A 9,517-nucleotide genomic window follows, 5' to 3' on the forward strand; every position below is an offset into this window, starting at 1 on the left:
GATCAGTTCAGTTTACAGAACAACAACAAAAAAGCTTTGTATTAAACACATCCACGCTTCTCGCACAGAAGCTCTGCCACACACGTTCGAAGCACCCAGCACGCTCGTGGGCTCAATCATTCCGGAGAGGTCGGAAGTGACTTACTCTTTCGGCTCATTTTGAATTTGTAAAAGGTGTCAATCTCAGCCAGTTAGCGTGAAAAAGGTTGAAATGAAAGGAGTTAAGACACGAAGTGCCCATCCAGAGAAATCAATAACTTCGCATACACACACTGCCAGCGGTACAGTTACCCGCTCGGATTGGGCTTTCAGAGACGGCCTTGACATGGCTTTGGGCTCGTTGTTTACTGTTAAACGTCACCTCTTGTTTTGTGCTGGATTGCTGTAATCAGGCGGGACAAATATTCGTTTTATTACAGCAGTTTTCACGGACGTAAACATTGCATAGAATGTTTGGAGCTACTTTATGCGATTCGGTACCTCCATTAACCATTTCTGTAGGGCGCGTGGGAAGGTCGTCTCTTGATGTCACCCAGTCGAACGTTGTTTCACCTGCGCATGCGTACGCCCGAACTACAGCTTCTTCCGTTCTTGGATTAATGGCCGCTAGTTTGACTTGCGTTCATTGCTTATGATCATTAATCTACCGGTCCTAATGGGTGTGTTTCGTGTTTCATTTCTGCTAGAGAAATAAGCACCGACACGCATACTTGCGTCATCTCCAGTGTTAAGTCTAGGGGCCCTAGAATGCGGTTATGTTTCGTGCAGTAGTTCGCTCGCAGTCTGAGGAAAGTGGTTCTGCTCCTCGAGTACACGGGATAATACGGGAGGTTTTATTTTAAAATACCTACGCATACGCTGCCGTGGAGAATCGTAATGCTTTATTTAGCAGAAAACAGTGCTAAGCAGTGATCGATTCAAGTACATACGCTGGTGCGTAAAAGATCTCGCCGCTACTCGTCATTCAGAGGTGCCACGCAGGATGCTGACGTTCTGCAAAGACGTACTTCGGGGTTTTGGAGCGCAACGTCGGCTGCATTCCCGAGCCTCGAATTTCGCCGGCCAACCGAAATGGTCGCTCCCGATTTGAGCGGGCCGCACATGCGTCGCCAAATAACCATCCGACCAGCAGTCCTAGCGACGGTCGGTCGGAGTCCAATTTCTACACTGGCCAATCAGAGCGCTGCTCTGATCCGAAAAGGCTCCAACGAGCCCACGGCAGGCAAACGGCGAGTACATCCGTCGTTCGATACGCGAAACGCCGATCCCATCGCCGAAAGTAAAAAGTGCGAAGTTACATGAGAAACGGTTTCAGCGCGAAATGTCCAGCCTTTGGTCGCAAACTCCGCGCGGCCAGTCGATAAACGTTTCTGGTGCCCGGCCTCTCGCCACCGCATCTGCCGCGACCTGTTGTGGGAAAGCAAGCGGCCGGCGATCGAATCGGCTCCGAGCGTTGGCGTTGCGCGAACATATACCAATCAACCTGTTCAAAGCGGTGGAACCCCAGGCAACTGCTCCTTTACTGCGTCCGCAGTGCGGTTTGAAGGGTGCGATTTAACTCAACGCGGGCGCTTATTTCCTTTCTAGATGCCGCACTGGTTTGTTTCTCCTAAAAGCCAACACCGGTATTTGCCTGACAGATTAAAAGTTTTTTTTTTTGCAATTGAAATAGTTTGTATTTCGTTTCATTGTTTTCTTCTCGGCCCTGAATGCGAGGGCGGTAATTTTTCCGGACGTACAGGTCGCACCGTTGATTTATCTTGGAAAGCTGCGTGTCCAATTAAGAGCGTGTCTCCCGAGCACGTCGATGGGTTGTCCGAGAGCTCGGTGATGCTCAACATCAGTGCCGCGTTTCTGCCGCATGCGTGGTGACTACTTTGCAGAGGTTATCCGCGTGCGCGCTATCCGTTGAAACTGGAAAATATCATGGGCTCTTTGTTGAACGCAGAGGTCGTCACGGATCTACTCACCCATTGAGGATCGTTAGTTGAGCGAACGATGCCGAGGAGGCAGGAAGACTGGGCTTGGCTACCGAGTTCATGTGCGCACGTATTCATCGCGCGGAGAAATTAAAGAGAGGCATTCCGTCTTATTCTTGAATTGACTAAAGGCTGGTCGACGTTTTGAAAGCGCAACGCCTCCAGCCATGAAGACCGACAGAAAGAAAATTACGTTTGAAAGCGCTTCACGTGGCCGTTCGCTTAATGTCCGCGTCCTTGCCTTCTTCGCTGCGCCAGACATGGTAGCCAGAAAGACTCCGTTCGATTCAGTTTGCATAACTGACATCGTACTGCTATCATATCGTGAATGCACGCACGTTAAACCGACCGTCACTGGCTTCTCGTCGGAAATTTTTACGCATTCGTAGCGTCCCCATTCCTCCGCCTTCGTACATCTCATCCCTGCTGGACCGCATCCGAATTGCACCGTTGAGGCCAAAACACGCAGCGACTCATTCATTAGAACTCTAAACCTCGAAGGACTGAAACCACTTCCCTGGACCGATTTCCAGCATTGAAGACGTTCATTATTTTCGAACCGCATTAGCCCACATCGTATATGCAGATCGATGACTGTCTCCTTTGCGTTTATATATTTTTATTTGCTTTTTGTTGTTGTAACCACAACTCCACTCTGTAATTTCCCAGGTCATGAGGGTAAAATAAATAAATAGTTTCTTCTTTAGTCAGCGGGCTGATATGGCGTGTAGCTAAATTGTAATTCATTGCAAAAAGCAGCGCGTAAATAACGAGGACGGAACATGAAACGATGCGCAACTGTTGTCGCGTTCTGTTCGCATATTTTTTTGTGCGGCATTCAACAGCCAACGTTCACTATCTTGTCCAGCTTTCAGCTTGGCTGCGATTGCTCTTGTCGTTGCTCCTGTTCCCAGTGTCAACAGCAGCATTTTTGTCAATCACTTCCAAATTAAGGGCTCAGTACGCAGAACTTGTCATATCGGAGTTCTGTTGCTGACTCGAGACATAACAGCGAAAAAAAAAAAATACATGGGCAGTACAGATGCGAGAAGACACACGGTGACTGATCGGTGCTCGCTAAATGCCCTACAGGCGCTCACTAAAACCTCGCCAATCTCCACACAAAAATCTTCGTGAATCCAGCCACAAGACTGCAAACAACAGAAAAGGCCGGGTTTCGTCGCACTCTAAAATGCAAGGAAATAAAACATTCATTGCGGCACAAAATACTTGTTACTGCATTATCCGAATAATATATAAAAAAGAACAAAATAAAACGTCCAAAAGACGAGAAGAAGAATGCTGTCGCCTCAAACAGGGGTTCTGGGATTGACATCGTATAGAAAAGCTGCTCATTTTCTTTCTTTTTGTCGTAACGGGCGATGGCAAGTGTACGCAAGGGGACAATATTTGAGAAGCAACTTACCTTGGCGGTAATTAACGGTGCGCCATAACTGACTGCCGAATTAACTGTTTTCAGAGAGCTCAGATGGAGGCGTTACGCAACTGTTGCACAATAAACTGTGAGCGCACTGCGACGTGCGCTTGCGAAACCAAGGGCAATCCAATCGGGCCCTTTTTCTTGTCTCCGCTCAGTGGTGGCCCGTCTCGTCGCAGGCTACAAACTGCTGCTTGCTCCTGATCACCGTGGTGTTGGCTAAATTTGAGAGAAGGAGCAGAATGGTGCTTGCATCTTCGGCCGTGATAGTCATTTTCCGACGACTCGCTCCGATTTTGTAAACAATATCAACTTAAGGTGTAACCATCAGCCGTTAAATTTAAATGCACGTGGCGGCGCTTTCGGTTTTCGAGCTGCGGACGGTTATGCACGTGGAATGTATACTTAATCTGCATTAAAGCATAAAAATAATGAGTTACCTTGTGTTAAATTGGCCGCTCCGAGTAAGCCAGCAAACAGGGAACGTTACTACTGCAGAAAAAGGTGAGACATTTGTACTCTATGTTAAAAGAACACATTACTTGGCTAATAAATGACACCCTAGTCGAAATCAAGAGGAAGAAATGGGTTAGGGCAGGGCCTGTAATGCGAAGGCAAGATAACCGCTGGTCCTTGAGGGTAACGGAGTGGATTCCAAGAGAAGGCAAGTGTAGCAGAGGGCGGCAGAAAGTTAGGTGGGCCTATGGTATTAAGAAGCAAAAAAAGGGCAGGGTTAATTGGATAGACATGGGAGAGTCCTTTGCCCTGCAGTGGGCGTAGTCAAGCTGATGATGATGACGATGAAATAAGTGACTAGAGCGTCCCACAGAGCACTAAATTTAAGCTTTAAGCGGAAACGCGTTTCAGTGTTAAACAAACAGCTTAAATAAAATAAATTATATCATTTTCTCCTCATATTTCCCCATTCATTTAATAATAGTTAGTTTTTCTGGTCGCTACGACGAATCTTTTGTTTAGCGTTGCTTTTATCTCTGTCCGAAACGTTTCTTTATGCATTCAAACACTTCTTTGTTCCTTAAAGTACTAATGCTCGCCTCCCCGTGTGGTGCCAGGCATGTGAGAGGCTGACATTTTTCTGGGAGAGCTCTGTAGGCGCTCCGTACTATCGGAGCCAGGGCGTTCTGCTGCGTAATTCGTATCGTAGGCCGCTACTCTGCTGAGAGGTCACCATTCACTCAAACGTTCAAGTTTTGCGTTTTGTTTCCGCTCTCCTAAATTGTGGCGGGAAAGGGGGGACGGAGGGAGGTGGCTATCGATTGGTCCCGGTTTTTATTGAAGCGGTGGCTCGGAACACGTGACTGCGATTTCTCGCACAGGCCAGCAAGAAACCTATTGCACACGACACGGCATGCCCACAGTCCTGCGCTGAAGCGCGTGCATCGCTGAGGTCTCGCTGCTATAATCTATGACCCCGCTCAGTTACGCCCGCCTTCACTGTCCTCCTCTTGCATTCCGCTCCTCGCTCTCTCTCCTTTCCTCTTTTCAACTTATTTCCTTCTCATCCCTTGTTTTTCTGTCGGGAACATTTCGTGACCCTTTCGCTTAGGAAAAAAAAAAGAAAACAAGAAGGAAAAGAAGCCGCTTGATCAGTTCCTTTTTCTTTCTTTCTCCTGAGCACCGCCGACCTTCCGTTCTGTCCTCGAAACCTCGGTGTTGTTCAGTGTGTGGACAAAGCAATTTCCCAGGCCCTCTTGCAGGCACGCCTCCTTCTAACAAGATTGGCTTCTATAGAATTCGCGGCGGCCAACTATAGTGCATCTCAGAAAGCAAATTCCGCGTCTTCTTTCCTTTTCTTTAACTCGCTTTCGACAACAGAGCGCTTTAGCTCGTTTAAGTCACTTGAAAGCTTTTTCTTTATGTTGCCTTTCACCTCTATAATGGCACTGGCAAATTGCAGTCAAGGAGAATTCGGTAGTGTGTGTTTTCTCCTTACATAGTTGCGTCCGTAGATTTGCTTCTATTTAACACATCAAGATACCGCCGCCACCACAGAGCATTTATCTTCCTCCTGCATTTCACCTTTTACGACATAACTTGGTATCCAATACTCTATTTTGCCTGCTTCTCAGAATGAACCTCGACAACCTTATCATAGACTGCCAAACAAAGACTGCACCCAGAAGGGTCACCAGTTGCTGAGCCGAGAAGGGACTAGCTGGATAGAAAGGAAACTGCTTCGTAAACAAACAAACAAACAAACAAAAAACAAGTACGCATCATAACCACGCGACAATAAACAATCAGACTGAGATGAAAGCACGTTTTTCGCTCGAGTGCTCTCTGCCCTTTCGCCCATTTGCACTCATTCTCCTCGGTAACTCTAACCCTCACGCTGCGGCCGCTTCCTCCTTGAGCATACCTTTTCACCACCACCGTTTTCCAGCAGACGCTCTGCTTGTACAAACAAAAAGATGCGCCATGCCGAGAACAACCACACTGGATGAGAAGCCAAGCTTGCTCCTGTTACAGCTAATAGCGCCATTTGTTGATGCTGGCCCTCTATTCGCCGCATTTCCTCTCCCAGCTGTCGAGGGATAAACGACTCGGAAGGGAAACAAAGCGCGTCGGATTTCTGCTCCGCTCTTTGGAAACGTGAGAGCCGAGTCGGGTTGCCACGCCGACGGGAGCCAGAAATTCGTGGTACGCGGGCATCTCATGAACGCGACGCGTCGGCAGCAGTCAGGTCATCTCTGTTTAATCGGCCCCGCTAATGGGGGCAGTTCGCATTACGGTCTGTGCGCCCAAATCAGGCAACTGCTTCGTTGACCTTGAAGCTTCGCGATTAAAGAAAGATTCTGCTCTTTTTTCGGCTTGTTTCTATCGTTGACTTTTTCCTTTCTTTTTTTTTTGCAAGCCCCGAAGGCTGAAGTGATGAAAGGCCACACCTCCGAGCTTTGAATGGTTCCCTTAAGAAAGATGCCGGTCCTTAGACGGATTCAGGTGTCCCCTAATTAGCGCTTATAAAGGGTGATTATTTTTCTTTCTTACTCAAAGAAGTGGCGAGGGGTGTTTACTCTTCCTGGGTGGGCGCTTCTCCTGGTAGCGCGTACGTAAAAAATATACAGGAGCCGTTCCGTACGCGCCAGTGTTTTAAACAGCACTTCAGGCGCTGACGCGTGCGACAGTGCGGTCGTAAACAGCGCGTATTGTATTACGTAAGCGCGCAGCCAGTGAAAGTCGGCGTTAGTGCGTGCTTCGTTTACAGGCACAGTCTCCAAAACAGCGCCCATGAAGGAAGCACACGCTGTCGCTGCTTGGACTGGGCACACTTCGGGGGAGTGGTCCGGGCTCACCGCTACGAGCGCGTTGCCCCACCATTTGAGGATGCGGCGGGAAAAGAATGGTGCGAAGCACTCACGTTAGACGGTCATCGGCATTCGGGCAGCTGGCAGCAACGACGGAGCGGGATCGGCGAGGACGCGTCGTCCGCGGCCCGGTGGTGCCGCCGTCCACGTGCGCTCTCTCCAGGTGCCGGTGACAGGCGTCGTCGTCGAACGCGGAAAGTCTCGCTCGCTGGTCCGCGCCTCCGCTGCCTCTCCTCCGGATCGGTCAGCTGCTGCTCTCTTGGTCGTTCGGGTTCGTCAGGAAGGTGCGGTTCCGTTCGAAGCGTGTCTCTCGCTCTCTCTTTTGGACTTTTTTTTTTTTAATTGGTAAAGAGAGGAACGACAACGAGGTTTCGACAAAGTGGCGCTTTAGGGTACTATACCTACATTCTCGGGTTGCCTTAGTTCTAGAGTTCCACGCCGCTGTCGCTTACTCTGGGAGGGGGTGGTTTTGGTTTGTCTTGTTTCGTCAGCGGCAGCGCGGCACTACAGCTAGCGGAAGCCAAGCTACAAACTACCACCGACTGAGCAGCGTCTGCGGAGGAGCCGGCCAATGGGGGAGGAGGCTTTGCGAATGCGCCCGCCAATCCCAGCGCCGGGAAAGAGAACCGGGCGAGTCCACGGCGCAACGCGCGAGGGTGGCCGCGCCGCCGAAGAAGCGGCTCAACGGCGGCAGAACCGAGAGGGGAAGAAAGAAAACGGGCGGGAAAAAAAGAAACAGCGCGCCGGGCTTGTTGCTTCGATGCTGCCGCCGAATGAGCGCGCTTCCGTTCAATTCTTCCTCTCCCTCGCGCACTTTATTTTTCTTTGCGATTAGTCACCAATGGTGCATGTGGCGGCGCTAACTCCACTCTTATTGTTGCTCCCGGTGTGGACACAGGAATCCAAACGCACCCCGATAGCCGTATTTGTTGAGCTTTGTCGCCACTTTTTCCGAAATGCAAACTCTCTCGCCGAAGTTTGGGTATATATTATTCCCCGCGAAATCTATACCTCGGCGGTGAACGCAAGCTGCGCGAATGGGCTCGGGAGCAAATAAAGGCGAGTCGGACTGCAGCGAGGAGCCGGCTGCGTTCCTATTTCTTTCCGGCCCCGCTTCTCGTCTCTTCCCGGTGCCCCATTGTTTCCCCTCTCTATCACTTCATCCTTTAAATCGCGCGGGTATATCACGTTTCCCGAAGAGCACTCGCTGGGCGCAACGACTGAAAACTTTTCGCAAATGGCACGGGACTCTGTTTGCTCTCTTCTCAAGAATGAAAAGAATAAAAAAGAACGAAATCGGAACAGACAGACACAATGTTAGTGCAAGCGCCGGCTTGTTTAACTCGGCATACCAAGCCAATTTCTATTAAACGCTGCTGGAGTCTGTTAGAATCCAGATTTGCTGTTATACGCCACCTCAGACAACTTTTCTTTTCAGGTTGGAATTGAAGGGCCCTAAAGTAGAAAAAATTGTTTGTACCCACGCTGTAAGAGTAACGAACTCGGGCCAGCCCAATACGAGCTGATTACATACATTTTCAATAGACGCAAGCAAAGAAAAATGATCCTGACTGCTGAAAAATGAAACAAAAGGAACGAAGTGAGGCTTAGAGCAACAGCGTGGTCTCACCGTTAAAATATTGAAAAGCCAGGGCGACTGTTTATTACACAAAAATTATCTTGCATATCCCTAAGCCTACAGGGCGTTCAAAATTAAGCTTTAAAGATTGCATGCACTGAGTGGTGCTTGAAACCCACCTCTGTAGATAAGCTTAGCAGCCATGGAGACACATAGTGAGATTATTATTGTAGCCGTCAGTAGCCTAATAATTACAATCCATTAATGAACCTTTTAGAGACATCATTAGGCTGGCATGTTTATATATTGGAAACCAGGAGGCGGTCCTATTGCCACAGAATTCCATTTTGTAGAATTTTTCTTGCATGCGTGTGCTCAGATATATTCGCATCCAAATGTTCGGCTCTATCCGCGTAATTGCGCACGCAGAGCGGTGAATACCTGCGCGAAACCCCTATCATCGTGACGTGGTGTTTCCTTTTCCAACAGCGCACTGCGACCGGTGAATAATAATAATAATTGGTTTTTGGGGAAAGGAAATGGCGCAGTATCTGTCTCATATATCGTCGGACACCTGAACCGCGCCGTAAGGGTAGGGATAAAGGAGGGAGTGAAAGAAGAGAGGAAGAAGAGGTGCCGTAGTGGAGGGCTCCGGATAATTTCGACCACCTGGGGATCTTTAACGTGCACTGACATCGCACAGCACACGGGCGCCTTAGCGTTTTTCCTCCATAAAGTCGCAGCCGCCGCGGTCGGGTTCGAACCCGGGAACTCCGGATCAGTAGTCGAGTGCCCTAACCACTGAGCCACCGCGGCGGGTGCGACCGGAGAGGCCGAAATTCCTTTTTCACTAGCCGCGGTTACATGAATGCGAAAAAGTTGACTCCAGTCAACTTTTTTAGGGAGGGAGCAGGTTTTGAGAAGGAAAGGTGCGACTCGTCCTGTACTCTCTTTCTCGACGTTTTTGCACTTTCCCCCAAAAAGTGGTCTCGAGTCGACTTCTGCCGCATTTCGCCTATCGAAGTGGAAAATAATAATAATAATAATAATAATAATAATAATAATAATAATAATAATAATAATAATAATAATAATAATAATAATAATAATAATAATAATAATAATTGGTTTTTGGGGGGAAAGGAAATGGCGCAGTATCTGTCTCATATATCTTTGGACACCTGAACCGCGCCGT

At 48.7% G+C, this 9,517-nt stretch overlaps 1 protein-coding gene across 1 annotated transcript in view; it reads right to left on the minus strand.

Annotated features, from left to right (window-relative positions):
- LOC144113971 (uncharacterized) overlaps positions 1 to 7,298 on the minus strand; it is a 101,955-nt gene extending 94,657 nt beyond the window's left edge. Inside the window, exon 1 of the mRNA XM_077647389.1 lies at positions 6,797 to 7,298. The gene's annotated coding sequence lies outside the window, so the exon portion shown is untranslated. The remainder of the gene's footprint in view (positions 1 to 6,796) is intronic.
- Positions 7,299 to 9,517: the final 2,219 nt, after the last annotated feature.

The sequence above is a fragment of the Amblyomma americanum genome, chromosome 1, assembly GCF_052857255.1.
Source record: "Amblyomma americanum isolate KBUSLIRL-KWMA chromosome 1, ASM5285725v1, whole genome shotgun sequence".
Lineage (NCBI taxonomy): Eukaryota > Metazoa > Arthropoda > Arachnida > Ixodida > Ixodidae > Amblyomma > Amblyomma americanum.